Genomic DNA, 18,977 nt, shown 5'->3' with positions numbered 1-18,977 from the left:
AGCGTTATTCCTGGACTTTAAAAAAAGCCTTTTCTTCTTCTTCTTCTGCGTTCGATGAAAAAAAAAGCCTTTGACCTTGTCGACCACTCCTTATTATTAAAGAAATTACAATGCTACTTAAAAGATGACTCTGCTTGTGCCTTCTTCGAATCATATCTTTCGAAACGGACACAATGTGTATTGATCAACTGTAAAACTTCGTCGAATGATTTTGTCAAAAGTGGTGTGCCTCAAGGGTCTGTATTAGGACCTATATTGTTCTTTATTTATATAAATGATTTACCTCTACATGTGTCAGATGAGAAAGTAAGATGTGAGTTCTTTGCGGATGATTCATCAATCCACACCAGTCAGAAGTCTTTGGTGGCCGTCAACCAATCTCTTCAAACAAGTATAGATGAGATGACAGAATGGTGCACCACTAATGCAATGGTTATTCACCCTGTTAAGACGAAAAGTATGGTGATTACAACTAGACAAAAACACCAATTAAAACCCTTACAGCTTCAACTGTCAATTGATTCAACTCAAGTGCAACAAGTTTAAGAGCATAAATTATTAGGGGTTACCGTTGATCAAGAATTGAAATGGCAAACTCACTTGAGTAACATTTGCAAATTAGTATCTAAAAATGTGTACTTATTGTCTAAATTAAGACATTATGCCGATGTGGAAGCACTCAAGTTGTTTTATTGCATAATGCCCCATATCAACTTTGCTTCAACACTTTGGGATTCTTTTCCGTGGTCGTCTGTCATATGAGCGTTGATGCGTTGAGCTGTCGTTATGCGCCATACATGGCCCAGCTCATCCGGCTTCAGCGTGTTTTTATATCGGAGTGGTCCTTCTCCTAGACTGGTGGCTTTACAGGGCTGTCGAGTCCAGTCTACCCGGCTATTTGGCCATAGCTGGCTGGTTTGTTTATCTGAGGTGACCTTCCCCAGGGCTAGAACTTAAGATGCGGCTCTTGGTCGCATGATGCTCCCGTCATTGGAGACCTGGGGTATTTCTTGAGTGTAACAGTGCCACCTGTTACCCCGCCCCATCCTGTTGGAAGCACCGCCAGTTGGTCCGCGACTGCTTATTCGTCCTGGCAAGCCTGGCTTATTTCGCAGCTAACCTCCATATCTGAAGGCCATCTCACTATCCGCCACCTGTGAACGCGCCTGGTTGGGGGTGGTCGCCCCTACTGTCCCAGGAACACTTTGGGATAACTGCAGTGATGTTCATCTCAAACGACTCAATTCTCTTCATCGCCGTGCTGCAAAACTAATTCTGCATGAGTCAAATAAGCCAACATATGATTAATTAAAGCTCCTTAATTTCCTTCCCTTGAAAGATCAGTTGACGCTAAACAAGGCTGTCTTTATGTACAAAGTAATTAACAATAATGTTCCTGGATATTTAAAATTACACTTCAGACATGCCACAAAAAGATATGGGTCCCAGAACCTGATTCCCCCCATCCCTCGTCTAGACTTGTATAAGTCAAGTTTAGCCTTCTCAGGAGCGTCTCTATGGAATTCCATACCCCTACCCCTCCGAAATGCCTCCTCTGTGAAAACGTTTATGCGCCAGTTTCATTCCCGCTTAATGGGTAAATAGAACACTTTTCATGTCTGATATTTTAGTGCTTTTTACATTTAGTCAAGTTATGTTTGTATTTTGATTTGTTCTTTATGTGACTGTATTGATAATGATATACATGCAAATGATTTCGTCGCGATATAACCTTCGTGGTTGAAAACGACGTTAAACACCAAATAAAGAAAGAAAGATGCAAATGATTGGGACAATTCCTCCCCAAATTTTTTTTCTCACTTTTGTTATTAGTTGTTTTGGATGTTTATATGCAATGCATTATTGCAACGATGCTGCAATTTCTACACTATATTGTTTTTCCCATTTTTGAGTGTGTATACAAAACCATAACCCTTTTCCTTATTACTATTTACATTATGCACGTCTGTAAGAAACAATAACCTTGTCAATTTTACTATCTATATTCTGTGCGTCTGTATTACGTGTTTGTATAAGGGACAGGTTGTAAGATTAGGCTTTGCCTAAAACCTCTATCCTTTGGTAATAAAGTTCAGTTTCAGTTTCAGTTTCTCTCTCTCTCTCTCTCTCTCTCTCTCTCTCTCTCTCTCTCTCTCTCTCTCTCTCTCTCTCTCTCTCTCCCTCTCTCTCTCTCTGGCCTTTTCTTTCTCACTCTCTCTCTCTCTATTTGTCTATATTTCTCTCACCAGTACGCTCGTTAATATATAGTGTGTCTTGTCTTGACACGCACACAAGAACGGAGGAAGTGGCGTCTTCATTCAAATGCCAGGAAGACCCCCAGAGACACTGACCACACCATGCGGTGTTCTCTGCTCCAACTTCAAAGCAGAAGTTGTTGCCCTCCATACAGCTGCAGACTTCCTCACCTCTCTTGAGGAAACCCCACCCAAGGTTGTCTTCCTCTCTGACTGCCTGTCCGCACTACAAGTCCTCACAGCCCCTGCAGAACACCTCGTGGAAGAGCTGAAGAAGTCCCTGAACGACTTGTCCCAGAAAGCCTCCGTAGTTCTGCAGTGGATTCCAGCGCACTGCGGTATCGCTGGAAATGAGAAGGCGGATGGTCTGGCCAAAGATGCAGGAAGACAGGAACAACCAGAAACCAGCCTGTCCTTCCGAGAGACCAAAACCCTCATCAAGCATCGCTGGAAGACAGCATTCAAAGAAAGAAACGGAGGCTACAAGCCAGACCAAGACCCCATCCACCGCCTCAGCCGTGCAGAGCAGACTGCCATCTTCCGGCTGCGTACAGGGCACTGCGGCTTTAAAGCGCACCTGAAAAGGATCGGCGTAGCAGAGTCGGCATTGTGCGATTGTGGGGCGGCCGGCCAGACAGTAGAACATGTATTGAATACATGCACAAACTTCACTCTGCTGCGGAACCAGATCTGGCCAGAAGGAGCTACACTGGAGACCAAGCTCTGGGGAACGTCAGAAGACCTGAAAGCGACGTTCCAGTTCACGACAGCAGCGGAACTACGACCCTAGACACGACCGTCGAACGCAGAAGAAGAAGACACGCACACACACACACACACACGCACGCACGCACGCGCGCACGCACACACACTCACACACACACACACACACACACGCACAGGTCGAGAGGAATTATCACTATCCCAAGCCTTTCCCATTGACACTGTCTAAATGCGCCGTGTTTACTCGTCAGTAAGCACGCCTTTTGCATTCTGCTTGTCTATCCAGTTTGCATTTTAAGCCAAGGTGAGAGCATTTTGATCTTACCAGCATCGCTTACAAAGGATCAGGGTTAAGCCGAGAATTTTAAACAGGCTATTGTATGTAAAAAAAAACTCAATACGAAAACCCCACGTCTAACCTTTGTGGCATCAGGGAAAAAGGTGCCTTTAAGAGTCACACTATGTCCAGACACAATCTGTAAAGAAAAAAAAAGAAAAAAAAAGCAAGCCATGTACATGTAGTGTTCTTTCTGTGTGTGTTTCACTTGGTATGTCACAGCAATCCATGTGTATAGTTCTTTCTGTGTGTGTTTCAGCTGGTATGACACAGCGGCAAGCCATGTATATGTGGTGTTTTTTTCTGTGTGTGTTTCAGTTCAGTGGTATGACACAGCGGCAAGCCATGTATATGTGGTGTTTTTTTCTGTGTGTGTTTCAGTTCAGTGGTATGACACAGCAAGCCATGTACATGTAGTGTTTTTTATGTGTCTGTTTATGACACAGCAAGCCGTGTAAACGAGGTGTTCTTTCTGTGTGTGTTTCAGTTGGTATGACACAGCAAGCCATGTACATGTATAGTTCTTTCTGTGTGTGTTTCAGATGGTATGACACAGCAAGCCGTATAAACGTGGTGTTCTTTCTGTGTGTGTTTCAGCTGGCATGACACAGCAAGCCATGTACATGTATAGTTCTTTCTGTGTGTGTTTCAGCTGGTATGACACAGCAAGCCGTATAAACGTGGTGTTCTTTCTGTGTGTGTTTCAGCTGGCATGACACAGTGTGACGAATGTAATTCGTGTGTCGTGTCCCTCTCTCATATTAATCGAGACTCCAAGGTAGTCGCGTACACAAAACGAAGTTAAGTGACCGAGACTACGTCATGACGACACTGTATACAAATGACGTCAACGCTCGCGCCATTATTCCAAAACTATCGCAGCGTACAAGGCAAGAATTTGTTTGTCTTCATTGAAAGAAATATAAACGAGGAAAGCAAAAGGAAACAGCGTGACATCGTATTGTGCAGCGAATATGTACATGAATGATATTCAGTTGAGGTTGCTAGGATGCGATGCTCTGACCGTTTGCATTGACTCCAAGATGGCAGCAGTCAATGAAGCCACGTAGATAGCACTGGCGTATTTTCACCTTCCGTTGACGGGTTTTCACATTCTTGCAAACTCCAAAGGTCCACTAACTGCAGAAGGTGTAAGTGTACATGGGTGCACAATGCTCGTGTAATTGATGTCGAGTGGACACTGTGGGGGAGGGCAACGTCAGCGGTAACTACGGAAGGAACCACCAACGTCCCCAAGTGCTACCAAGATCGAGTTTTATTGTGATAAGTAGTCTACACTTTATATTTTGTAAACATTAACCCACATTCATGACTTCATCTGTGTAAACCAAGATACATTTTTCAACGAGAAAAAGAAATACGTTCCGCTCATCGATACCAAACGTCAACGAAATAAGAAGAAGAAAGACAATGTTTCCACGTGTGTTTGAAATCACACTAGCAAAATCATAATCTATAAGACTTACATTTGAAGATTCTAGGAGAAGAAGATTGATGTCTGCGAGAGTGATTATGTGCATGTTTTTGAAAGTACAGAGTTATTAAATTTCTTATTACTTCTTTGCACTTGTCTCTGTTGAACACTGATCAGCCCTAGAAACGAGAAGCAGACGTCACACACAGCAAGCCATGTACAAGTAGTGTTCTTTCTGTGTGTGTTTTCGCTGGAATGACACAAAAGCCGTGTAAACGTGATGTTCTTTCTGTGTGTGTTTTCGCTGGAATGACACAAAAGCCGTGTAAACGTGATGTTCTTTCTGTGTGTGTTTTCGCTGGAATGACACAACAAGCCGTGTAAACGTGATGTTCTTTCTCTGTGTGTTTCAGCTGGTATGACACAGCAAGCCATGTACATGTAGTGTTATTTCTGTGTGTGTTTTCGCTGGTATGACACAACAAGCCGTGTACACGTGGTGTTCTTTCTGTGTGTGTTTTCGCTGGTATGACACAACAAGCCATGTACATGTGGTGTTTTGTCTGTGTGGTTTCAACTGGTATGACACAGCAAGCCATGTACATGTAGTGTTCTTTCTGTGTGTGTTTTCGCTGGAATGACACAACAAGCCATGTACATGTGGTGTTTTGTCTGTGTGGTTTCAACTGGTATGACACAGCAAGCCATGTACATGTGGTGTTTTGTCTGTGTGGTTTCAACTGGTATGACACAGCAAGCCATGTACACGTTGTGTTCTTTCCGTGTGTGTTTCAGCTGGTATGACACAGCAAGCCGTGTAAACGTGGTATTCTTTCTGTGTGTGTTTCAGCTGGTATGACACAGCAAGCCGTGTACATATAGTGTTCTTTCTGTGTGTGTTTCAGCTGGTATGGCACAGCAAGCCATGTACATGTGGTGTTTTGTCTGTATCTGTATCTGTATCTGTCTGTTACGCTGCACTTGTAGAACAAGTCATCCAGATGTCTGGCATTGTTGCAGCGGAGTGGGGGGGTGCGCAGCTAGTTCTTTATCGTCGTCTGGCTACTGCCAGCGCCGACTTGAAGCTCTCGGTCGATGCCGAGGTTACAGTTTCTTCATCTAATTGGTTCCAGGCCACTACTGTCTTTGGAAGAAAACGAATGTCTGTATTGCTCAGTGTTACAGCGTGGCACAGTGAAGCATCTGCTATTGTTCCTGATGTAGTTGTCTACTGGATTCGAGGTGCTAAAGTCTCTGGAAGATTGACGTGGACGAATGAGGCGTCCTGGTTTTTGAGGGGTCAGGAACTTGTCAGGCGGGATTGTCGGCACCAGCCCCTCAGCCACTTTGTAGAAGGAGGTTAGACGCAGGTGTTCGCGACGTTCCTGGAGGGTTGGTAGTTGGAGCTTGTGTAGGAGCCCAGTGACGAAGCCAGGAGTCGTGGTTCTGTAGTCACCAGAGATGAAGCGGGATGCGTTCCGCTGTATGCGCTCCAATCTCTCGACGTCCTGCTTAAGGTATGGGTCCCAGATGGTGGCACCATACTCAAGAAGAGGGCGGATGAGGGCAAGGTAGGCGTTGTGCCTGCAGTTTGATGGGCAGTGGCGCAGGTTGCGGCGGAGGAATCCGAGGGTGCTGTTAGCTTTCTTGGTGATGTAGTTGATGTGGGTGGACCACTTCAGGTCGTTCGAGAACTGAATGCCAAGGTAGGGGTTCGTGGGTACACTCTTGAGGATGGTGCTGTCTAGGGAATAGAGGTAGGAGGAAGGGGTTTTCCGTGCTAGAGTCATGACGTAGCATTTTGTAGCGTTGAAGCGCATGCCCCATCTCTCTGCCCAGGATTCAAGGCTCTTCAGGTCTTCCTGGAGGGCGATGTGGTCGCTGAAGTCAACGATCTCCCTGAAGAGGAGGCAGTCATCTGCGAAGAGGCGCACTTGGGACTTGACTGCATCTGGGAGGTCGTTGATGTGGCAAAGGAAGAGAAGAGGTCCTAACACGGTGCCTTGCGGGACTCCAGAGTCGACAGTGGTTGAGGCGGAGGTCGTGCCTTCCACAACTACCTGCATGGTACGTTGGGTGAGGAAGGTCTGGAGCCAGGCGAGTATGGAGCCGGAGATTCCGTAGCTGTTGAGTTTGTGGAGGAGACGATCATGGGGTACCGTATCAAAGGCTTTGGAAAAATCCAAGATGGCCATGTCGACTTGGCGCCCCCGGTCGTATGAGGATAGCAGGTCTTCTGTTGTTGTCAGGAGCTGGGTCTCTGTGGAATAGCCGGATCGGAAGCCATGATTTAGATTTGTCAGAATGTTGTTGGTTTCAAGGTGGGATAGGATGTGGCGGCTAATGATGTGCTCCAGCATCTTACAGGGGACAGACGTGAGTGAAATGGGGCGGTAGTTGGCTGGGCAGTGACGGTCGCCTTTCTTGAACGCACACGCGACGTTGGCACTGAGCCAATCTTGTGGGAGACGCCCAGAATCTAATGAGAGCTGGTAGATGACGGACAGGGATGGTGCTATGTGGTGGGCTAGGGTCTTAAGGACGATGTTGGGGATGTTGTCTGGACCAGAGGCTTTGTTGGGTTTGATGTTTTGAAGGAGTTTGGCGACACGGGCTGTGGTGATACTGATGGGCTGTATGGTGGCAGTTGGTGGTAGAAGATTTGGCAGCGTGCTGCTGGTACTCTTGGTGAAGACAGACTTGAACTGTTTTAAAAGAAGGTCAGCTTTGGTCTGGCTATCACTGTGGAGTCTACCGTCTTCTTTTAGCGGGGCCACACCTGTCGAGTCTTGCTTTTTCGCCTTGATGAAGCGCCAGAAGGGTTTGGAGTCGTTCTGGTCTAGTCCCTCTTGGATGGTGCCATTGATGTACTGCCACTCGGCACGCCGGAGCTCTCGTCTGCAGTATTTCTGGTAGTTCCTGTAGGGGGACCAGCTCTTCGTAGCCCTTGCACGCTTTAGCAGTTTCTTCTTGCGCTTGAGCATCCTCCTGATGGAAGCGTTGAGCCAAGGCAAGTTCTGGGGTCGCCGCAGTGTGAAGGACGGGATGTTTTTCTCCATGGAGCTAACGAGGAGGCTCTTGAACGTTTCCCAGAGGGTGTTGACGTCCTTGCCTGCCTTGTATTCCTCTTCGACTGTGCTGGCTGCATCGTCCATGTCCTTCTTCATGTTGTCCCAGTTGGCCTTCTTGAACTTGTAGCTCTTGCGCGCTTTCTGCGGGGTAACCTGGGGCCTGGTGTTGAAGTCTGACACTACGATGTCATGGTCTGAGATGCCAGGGGCGCTTACAGAGGACTTTACAAGGGAGGGGTTGGAGGTGAAGACCAAGTCTGTGTGGTTTCAACTGGTATGACACAGCAAGCCGTGTACATATAGTGTTCTTTCTGTGTGTGTTTCAGCTGGTATGACACAGCAAGCCGTGTACATATAGTGTTCTTTCTGTGTGTGTTTCAGCTGGTATGACACAGCAAGCCGTGTACATGTAGTGTTCTTTCTGTGTGTGTTTCAACTGGTATGACACAGCGAGCCGTGTACATATAGTGTTCTTTCTGTGTGTGTTTCAGCTGGTATGTCACAGCAAGCCATGTACATGTAGTGTTCTTTCTGTGTGTGTTTCAACTGGTATGACACAGCGAGCCGTGTACATATAGTGTTCTTTCTGTGTGTGTTTCAGCTGGTATGTCACAGCAAGCCATGTACATGTAGTGTTCTTTCTGTGTGTGTTTCAACTGGTATGACACAGCGAGCCGTGTACATATAGTGTTCTTTCTGTGTGTGTTTCAGCTGGTATGACACAGCAAGCCGTGTACATATAGTATTCTTTCTGTGTGTGTTTCAGCTGGTATGACACAGCAAGCCGTGTACATATAGTATTCTTTCTGTGTGTGTTTCAGCTGGTATGTCACAGCAAGCCATGTACATATAGTGTTCTTTCTGTGTGTGTTTCAGCTGGTATGACACAGCAAGCCGTGTACATATAGTATTCTTTCTGTGTGTGTTTCAGCTGGTATGTCACAGCAAGCCATGTACATGTAGTGTTCTTTCTGTATGTGTTTCAGCTGGTATGACACAGCAAGCCGTGTACATATAGTAATGTACTTGTATGTATTGGTTTTATGTACAACCGTATATTTTCTGATATATTGTATGCTATGATATTTTGCAATGATGTTTAGCCATAGTTCGTTATACGCGCAGGTGTGCGAGAATGTAAGCGCAGTGCTTTAAAGATGTCCATGTGTGAACGTGTAAGTGGGCGTAGTCGAATGTCCATGTGGGAGTGGAGCATATAAGAATGCCCATGTGTGAATGTGTAATAATAATAATAATAATAATAATAATAATAATAATAATAATAATAATAAGAACATTTATATAGCGCTAAATCAAAAACTTTCGTTAAAAAGGCTTGCTCTAAGCGCTTGACATCTAAACTAAAACGTCATTCACACTCTTTACAATGATGTACAAGAACTTCATGTCACACTCTTTCATTCAGTATAGCACCATTCACACAGTTGTTATTCTGTACAAGACAATAAGTTAGTCTAACATTTAGAATGTTCATAAGATGAAAACAAGAGAAAACCAGACTGATTAAAACAACTGCTTAGTGCTAACAAAGCATGAATCTTAATGATAACGTAAAACATGTTTCACTGTTAAGACCATAAAAAAAAAAAATAAAAAAAATAAAAACCTATATGCTAAAATAACTTCGAACTTTTAAGAACTTCTTATAAGATACACAGCACATCTAGATAAACACCAGAATGATAAAACAAAAGGCAACTCGTTAAAACTATTAAATGCATCAATGTCTAAAACACGAAAGACTCAAATATAAGATACACAATTCTCTAGAATTGTTTATTAAAAAAACTGAAACCGACCTGCTCAAAGTAAACCATACCCACCCCCTCCCTACCCACCCCCAACCCTCCTCCTACACTAAATACTAATTATTTCTACTCTTAACTTCCCAACTACACGTTATCCATAAACTATGCACAGGAACATGTGTGTCAGCATTATGTGGCACCGACATGACTTGTGCATATCTAGCTTACAGCTAAGGGTTAAAGTTAAAGGACTACTGCAGTGAAAAATTATATTTATAATAATTTAAAACAAAGACAAAATAACAAGCTGAATAGAGATGGAACCGTTACAGAACAGGATGGCAAAATGTTGCGACTTTAGGAGTTGTGTTTCTGGAAGAGGTGAGTTTTGAGTGCTCGCTTGAATGACTGTACTGACTGAGAGTGGCGAATGTGAGAGGGGAGAGAGTTCCATTGAGTAGATGCGCAAAATGCAAAAGTGCGTTGTCCATATGCTTTTGATTTTGTGTGTGGGATGACTAGGGTGCGGCTATCAGAAGAGGAGCGGAGTTGTCTAGCAGGAGTGTATACAGTGAGAAGTTCAGAGAAATAAGCAGGAGACGAGGCAGAGAAGAAGTGAAAGCAGAGAGTGGACAGTTTGTATTCAATGCGGGCTTGGATGGGTAACCAGTGGAGTGTGCGGCGAAGTGGTGTGACATGATCTTTTTTTCGTGCTTTGAGGATCAGGCGTGCTGCAGAATTTTGAACTTTCTGTAGTTTGTGCAGGAGGTAGAGTGGACAGCCAGAGAGAAGAGAGTTACAGTAGTCAAGTTTAGAAAGAACAAGAGAGCAGACTAGAGTGTTTGTAGTTTGAACGGACAGAGTATGGCGGATGGTTGCGATCTTGCGGAGTTCAAAGTATGCGGACCTACAGATGTTGGAGATGTGCTTGTTGAGTGTCATGTCTGAGGAGATGGTGAAGCCGAGGTTTCTAGCTGAAGAAGAGAAAGAGATGTCGGTATTGCCTACTTGGACAGACGAAGGTTGAGCATTTGGGAACTTAGTGGACTTTTTCATGCACAGAAGTGCCTCTGTCTTATCATCATTTAGTTTTAACTTATTTTCTACCATCCATGACTTAACATCTAAGATACAGGTCTGAATGGTCTGGATGGCGGCATGTGTCTCAGCGGGGGAACTAGGCTTATACAACTGGGTATCATCAGCAAAAGACTGGTTTGAAACGGAATGATTTTGAATGAGGGCAGACAAGGGTTTGGTGTACATAATGAAGAGGACGGGGCCAAGTACAGAGCCTTGAGGGACACCGAAAACAAGGGGGGCTGGGGCTGATCTCTGGCCATCGACAAGCACAGCCTGAGTTCTATCCGTAAGGTAGGACTCAAACCATGCCAGCGCTGGACCAGAGATGCCATACAAGGTCTGGAGCCTGCTCAGCAGTGTGACATGATCTATTGTGTCAAACGCTGCCGAGAGGTCCAGTAGGGTGAGCACAGACACATCACCACCATCCAGAGCAGACAGAATGTCGTTGGTCACCTTGAGCAGGGCAGTCTCAGTACAGTGAGAAGGACGGTATGCTGACTGAGAATGCGAGATCAGATCATGAGTGTTCAAATACACTAACAGCTGCTTTAAAACTACTTTCTCAATGATCTTTGACAAAAATGAAAGGTTAGAAACAGGGCGGTAGTTCTTTAAGACATTTACATCGAGATTGGATTTCTTAAGGAGCGGTTTCACAAGTGCAGTTTTGAACAATGATGGAAAAACACCAGACAACAGGCTATCATTAACAATCTGGGTGAGAACAGGCAACAGAAGATCAAGGTTTTCAACAAGTAATGGTGTGGGCAATGCATCAAGTGGACAAGTTGTAGGTTTGGATTTCAAAATAATCTCTCTAAGGTCCTTCTCACTGACTTTCTGGAATGCTAAAAACGTACAGGCAGGGGAAGCATCAACATAAGTGGGTGCAGCAGAATTAACAGCTAGCGTGTCAAGTTCTGATCTAATATCAGCTACTTTCTGGATGAAAAAATCACTAAAAACATCAGGCAGCTCACTAACAGGAAATACAGTGGGGAGTGGGGACACCTTAGTGCGGCCAGTCAAGCGGTTGCAAATATCAAACAGTTTCTTGCTAGAAGAACAAGTGGCAATCTGAGTCTGCAGAAAAAGTGTCTTAGCGGAGTGTACGATCTTGGTTACAACGTTCTTGGTGTAGTTAAAAATCTGCTTATGTACAGTGAGACCCGTCTGAAGGCACTTGCGCTCGGCACGCCTACGCTCACACTTTGCATCACGCAGTTCCTCACTAATAGCAGGATACCACGGTGCTGACTTGGACGGACGGACACGGCGACGCAAACTGGGAGCATGGACATCTAGAGCGGCACGGAGTACAACTTCAAGCTGATCAGCTGTAAGAGAAGGGGACAGCGCAGTCTGCAGCTCTTCCCTGAAACTATCTCTATCCATGGTACGCAGACAACGGACAGAAGTCAAAACAGGGGGTGGGGTGGGGGGCCTAGTCATCAGATCGAACAAAACACAAAAATGATCTGAAGATAAAACATGAGAAACAGTTACAGACTGAACAATATGGTCATCAGGCCTATGCATAACCCAGTCAAGGATGTGGTTCTTCTTGTGTGTTGGTTGACTGACAGACTGTGTGTACTGAAAAACATCTAACAAGTCTAACATCTTGACAGTGGACGGGTGGTTACAGTCATCAAAATGAACATTGATATCACCAATCAAAACAGGGGTTCCAGACAACGTGTTGCAGTGATCAAGCAGATTATGAAAATCTGAGAAAAACATAGTGTCAGTGAGTTTGTTCTTTGCGTTGGGGGGTGGTCTGTAGATGCAGAATAACTGAACGGGTTTTTGATGAAGCGCCAATGTCACCTGTACACACTCAAACGAGGTGTGTTTAAACGGCAGCACAGTGTTAAAAGAGACATGTTTAGCTAGAGTGTTCTTGATGATGACGGCTATTCCTCCACCGCGGCCGGTGGTGCGGGGATATGATCGCAGAGAGTAGTTCGGTGGTGTTAAATCGGCACAGACACTTTCATCGCCGTTTTCCTTCAACCAAGTCTCGGTAAGAACTAAAATGTCTATGTCGTTATCTGTGATGTAGTCTACAATGTCTGTGCGTTTGCATGCTTGTTGTGTTGATGAGACTGATTGAGCGTTGAAGAGTGCGATGTGGAGAGGTGTGGAGGAGGAGGTGGGGGGTGTGGCCTGTGTTCGTGGCTTACGATCTGGTACGTCTGGAAGCACTGCCCCACTCCTCAGTCGCGGTCTGCGGCGATGCCCCCTGTGTGCCTTCTTTGGGCGGTTGAGCGTATAAGAATGTGTAAGTGGAGCGTGGTGGAATGTCCATGTGTGAATGGGTAAGATGAGCGTATAAGAATGTCCATGTGTGCGATGTGTAAATGAGACATGGATGTGTTCATGTCTGAATGCGTAAGAACAATGCAAGGAATGTCCAGAGAGGTATGTGGAAGGTGTTTCTATAACCTGCCCTGTTATATAGTGCTATATGTTTTATGTAAAATCAATGTCTTGTTTGTACTATTGTTATGTACCACGCCTGAATTTCTCTATGAGATAATAAAGTATTCTTATTCTTCTTCTTCTTCTTTTTTCTGAGTGTGTGTTTCAGCTGGTATGACACAGCAAGCCATGTACATGTAGTGTTCTTTATATGTGTGTTTTAGCTGGTATGACACAGCAAGCCGTGTACATATAGTGTTCTTTATATGTGTGTTTTAGCTGGAATGACACAGCAAACCATGTGCATGTAGTTTTCTTTATATGTGTGTTTCAGCTGGCCAGCATGTTCCTTGTGCTATCGGCACTGACAGTGATCTATCACACCCAGTGGTGGACGCTCTTTCCTCCCGGACAACACGTTGCACCAGCACCAACACCAGCACCGGCACCGGCACCTAGAGCCTCCGTCACAGTGGTGCGACACATGGCGTCACCACACAATGCCGTCATAAAGGGAACTCCGTCACAAGAGACACACAAGGAAGACAACGTCACAGCGCTGAGTAAACCGTCACAAGGGACCCACAACAAAAACATCGTCAAAACGCTGAGTAAACCGTCACAAGAGACCCACAACAAAGACAACGTCAAAACGCTGAGTAAACCGTCACAAGGGACCCACAAGGAAGACAACGTGACAGCGGGGGCAAAGCAGCCACAGCCCCCTCTGGCCACAGACCGATACATGATCTACTACTGCAGGGGGGTATGCGGCGGCTGGGCCGACCGGCTCAAGGGAATCATAATTGCTTACGTCATCGCTAACCTGACCAATCGGCGGTTCGGGATAAGGATCCTCGACATCCCGTGCCCGCTCAGCGAGTTCCTGTTGCCCGCTGAGGTGCCCTGGGATTTGCCCGACTCACTGGACTTGAAGTCTGACGCCAAGATGTACAGCAGGCTTGACTACGGGGCGTTCTACAACAGCATGCCGTCCGTCAACTTCAGCGAGGTGTTCACAGCACGCGTGGCTCTCTTCAAGGCCAACCTGGACTACTTCACCCCGCTGAAGAAGAACGCGCTGTGCGAGAAACAGTTGCAGTGGATGCGGCCCCTCACTAACGACCAGATCTTCGCGCGGATCTTCCACCTGCTGTTCAGACCGGCCCCGCGTGTGGCCCGCGCTCTGCAGTCTGTGCTCGCCTTAGCCAAACCCTCCCCGGACCACAGACTGCTGTGTGCGCACGTACGCTTCGCCAGCAACTCCGAGATGTTGCGGGATTCTGAGAGGCGGCACACCACGGCCCACGGCCACACTGTGCTGCGTTTTCTGCAGAGTCTCGACCCCGCCAGTCCCCTCTACAACGTCACCACCGCCACCGCCGCCCTTCCCCCTTCCAACGCCAACGCCACCGCCAATGCCGCCCTCCCCTTCCAACGCCACCGCCACTGCCGCCCTCCCTCCTTCCCACGCCAAGGCAGACAGCTACCGTTTCTTCGTCACGTCCGACTCCAACGTGTACAATGACCAGGCGGCGGAGGTGTTTGGCGCGCGCTTCGTCCGAACCAGTGGTCAGTTCATGCATGTGGACAAGAAAGGGGCGCAGCGGGGACAGGAGGTGTGTGAGGGCTTCACCAAGGTGCTGGTTGACCAACAGCTGATGGCTCGCTGTGACGTTCTGGTGGTCAGTAAGAGTGGCTTCAGTCGCCAGGCAGCCTACCTCCGGGGCACAGACAGCGGTTTGTACTGTATCCTGTTGACGGGGCAGCTCATTCCGTGTCAGCGGAGTGATTTCACAAAGCTGTAGCACATCATGGGGTAGACTGTGGGTTGTAATGTATCCTGTTGACGGCGCAGCTCATTCCGTGTCAACGGAGTGATCTAAGACAGCTGTAGCACATCATGGGGTAGACAATAACAATAATAACAATAACAGCACTTTATTGTCCATTAAAATATTACATAAAAATGGAAATTTTTCTTCGGCACACCCTGTCTGCCTGTAAACGATTATAACAACAATTGTATAGGACGACACACATAAAACATAAAACATAAAAGGGATACAATCAAATATGATATAGACTGTGGGTTGTACTGTATCCTGTTGACGGCGCAGCTCATTCCGTGTCAACGGAGTGATCTAAGACAGCTGTAGCACGTCATGGGGTAGACTGTGGGTTGTACTGTATCCTCTTGACGGCGCAGCTCATTCCGTGTCAACGGAGTGATCTAAGACAGCTGTAGCACGTCATGAGGTAGACTGTGGGTTGTACTGTATCCTCTTGACGGCGCAGCTCATTCCGTGTCAACGGAGTGATCTAAGACAGCTGTAGCACGTCATGGGGTAGACTGTGGGTTGTACTGTATCCTGTTGACGGCGCAGCTCATTGTGTGTCAACGGAGTGATCTAAGACAGCTGTAGCACGTCATGGGGTAGACTGTGGGTTGTACTGTATCCTGTTGACGGCGCAGCTCATTCCGTGTCAACGGAGTGATCTAAGACAGCTGTAGCACGTCATGGGGTAGACTGTGGGTTGTACTGTATCCTGTTGACGGCCCAGCTTATTCCGTGTCAACGGAGTGATTTCAGAAAGCTGTAGCACATCATGGGGTAGACTGTGGGTTGTACTCTGTCCTGTTGGCGGGGCAGCTCATTCAGTGTCAGCGGAGTGATCTCAGAAAGCCTTAGCACTTAGTATTAATGAATAATACCACAAGTTGTATTAATTACGTTGGTTGGATTTCCGAGTAATTCGACGTATTAACCGGGATCCGTCAGGGGTGTAATTTTTCTCCGATGGCCTTCGTTCTTGGCCTTGAACTCCTAGCCATTAAAATCCGCAGTGATCAGACCATAAAAGGACTGAATTTTCCATCATTTGATCGAGAGAGAAATATGGAATATGTGTTAAAACTGGCAATGTATGCAGACGACGTAACACTGTTTCTCAAAGACAAACACGACCTGCAACAGGTATTATTGATTGTAAAACAGTTCTCGTATATTTCAAATTTAAATTTGAATCAAAATAAAACCGAAGCAATGTGGTTGGGATCCATGAAGAACAGCCCTGGGCTCGTATTCTTGAAAAAGCTGCAAAATTGTGTCCTTTAAAGTCAAACTGTCGTTTAACTACCGCCCGGTATTTATTTTTACTGCCCAGTAATTATTTATTTTCCCCCGGTATTAATGTGTGTCTGGCGGAAGGTCGGCAGCTACCAGAATTGGTTATTTTTAGAATAGGAGATTCCTCATGCTTGCTCCTCTCTACAAACAATATTTGAACAAGATTTATTCTTGAAAAAGCTGCAACTCATATACTGGCCTGTAAAACTCAATAAGGCCGTCAACTGCTAAGTGTTATTTATGAAACACCGGTAAGTCCTTTCCGGGTTGTCTCCGAGCTGTAAAGTTAGAGGACCCCTCCCCCTCCTGTAAAGTCGCTACCTGTCAGTAACTTCACCAACACTGTCCATTAAAACCGTCAAGTTCGAATAAATCTTGTTCAAATATTATTCGTAGATTTATGCCCCTCATGGACACACATTGGTGTCATTTAAGCACCGATGCATTGCGGTCAAATACGAGCTTCTGCTCGCGAAAGATTTCAACCGATGCTCGATCATAACGGCCTGTTGCGAAAGCGTGCTTGCGTCTTGTATAATGCATTACAGTGGCGAGAATTTGGTGTCTGATTCCGTAGCCGAACGGTTATCGAATTCGCCTGATGCGCGATTGAGTCGAGTTCGAATCGCCATCAGGCCTTACTTTTTTTGTTGTTTTACTCTTTGTCATTAATTTTTTTTGTTTTTGTTTATTTTCTTCGTGTGCAAAAGAGTACGTTGTAATATCAAAATTGATTTAAAAAATTAATTTTAGGCCAGAATGAGGTTTTTTTTTAAATTGATGGTTAACATGATATTACCGTTAACTACCTTGTATACGCCCACCCACCCTATGTACCAGTTTTGCCCAAAAGTGGGGGGTGGGCGTTTACAAGGTACTATACCCTTGGCAGGAGCGGGTTCTTAGCTAGAAAAACGATATTTTGGTCATTTGTCATAGAAGTGTTCAAAGGATGCGTTATTGCACAAAACTCCCCCCCCCTCTCTCTCTCTCTCTCTCTCTCTCTCTCTCTCTCTCTCTCTCTCTCTCTCTCTCTCTCTCTCTCTCTCACACACACACACACACACACACACACACACACACACACACACACACACACACACACACACACACACACAAAATCAACCTCTTCAGACATCACTTCCCGCCAAAGATGAAGCTTTGAAGATGAAGACCATTGTTGGAGCAGTCCGCGGTACAAGCCATCAACAACTGTACGACGAGTCAGGCTTTATTTCACTTTAAGAGAGGCGTAAACGTCAAAAATTGATATTATTTCACAAGATTGTACACCGTAAGGTGCCAAACTACTTACTTGCGATATTGCCACCATTAATATCAACTAATAATCCATATCGCCAGCGCAGACCTTTAGATAGGAAAGTTCCATCGTTTAACACTGAATTATACAAAAACGCATTTCTCCCATCTACAACACAACTCTGGAATTCTTTACCAGACTACATAAAACTTAGTAAGTCCCTCAAGCACTTTTTGTAAAAAAACGATTTAAGTCTGCCGTGTTATTGGTATTCTGGAGATCGCATATCACAAACAATTCACTGTAAGCTCAGGCTATATATAAGTGATCTTAATAACGATCTAGTGAGACGACACGTTGTTATAATGATTATGCAACGTTTATTATGTTATGATAATTTTGGATGATTAATGAGATGAGGATGATTATAATGATGATGCTTTGGATTTCCAATTTGGTTTATTTAGACAAATTGTTCAGCCGTTACCACCTTACGTTATAATATCCATGCAGGAACACCACTATAAGCTTCTAGCTTGTTGCTGTTACCTGTGTCTTTTGTATACATGTCATGATTGTAACATTTGTTGAAATAAACTTATGTTTAAACCAAAGATGAAGCTTTCGTTTCTTTTTTTTCCTCCCAGTCAAAACATGTATTGCGATTCTCTAGCCACTCCAGAAACCTTTTTCTGTCCAATCCCCGAAGCATGTCTAAGGAAAGGAAACAATTGAAAAACAACAATAACAGCAGACTGAATAATCTTTATTTATTTTCCTTGTCTACTAGTCCACTGGTCGAAACTGGGGGGTGGGCGTTTACTAGGTACTATACCGTGTACACCTGCATGCAACTGAGGTTTATAAAAAAAATAAAAATAAAATCTCCCCGTGTTTTTATTTCATTCAGTTTGTTTGGGTTGTTGCTATTGACTTTGAAACTGACACGCCGGCGAAAACGCCGGTAACGCGTGCGCAGAGAAGAGCAAGCATCGGGAATCTTCAATTCTAAAAATAACCAACTGGTAGCTGCCGACCTTCCGCTAGACACACATGAATATCGGGGGAAAATAAATAATTACTGGGCAGTAAAAATAAATACCGGGCGGTAGTTAAACGATAGTTTGACGTTGAAGGACACAATGTTGCAGCTTTTTAGCCAGCGTGTCAGTTTCAAAGTCAATAGCAGCTACCCAAACAAACTGAATGAAATAAAAACACAGGGAGACCCTTTTTATTTATTTTTCATTTTTTTGTTTTTAATCTCAGTTGCATGCAGGTGGCTGCTACCGCATTTTAGGTTGTTTTTTTTCTCTCACCTTTGTTTTTTTAAAGCGGGAAGCATCCTTCTTCATGGTTATTTATTTAATTTTTTAATCAAATGTTTACATGTTTTAGTTAAAAAACTTTATCAATAAACTAATATCATGTTAACCAAAGATTTTAAAAAAACCATTGCAGCCTAAAACATTTTTTTAAATCAAT

The 18,977-nt window shown here is 45.0% G+C and overlaps 1 pseudogene; it reads left to right on the top strand.

Moving 5' to 3' along the window:
• Positions 1-16,840, top strand: part of LOC138957549 (uncharacterized) — a 55,386-nt pseudogene extending 38,546 nt beyond the window's left edge.
• The last annotated feature ends 2,137 nt before the right edge of the window (positions 16,841-18,977 follow it).

Source organism: Littorina saxatilis, unplaced genomic scaffold, assembly GCF_037325665.1.
Source record: "Littorina saxatilis isolate snail1 unplaced genomic scaffold, US_GU_Lsax_2.0 scaffold_352, whole genome shotgun sequence".
Taxonomy (NCBI): Eukaryota; Metazoa; Mollusca; class Gastropoda; order Littorinimorpha; family Littorinidae; genus Littorina; species Littorina saxatilis.
The sequence above is the reverse complement of the archived record's forward strand: the minus strand, read 5'-3'. Positions and strand labels throughout refer to the sequence as shown.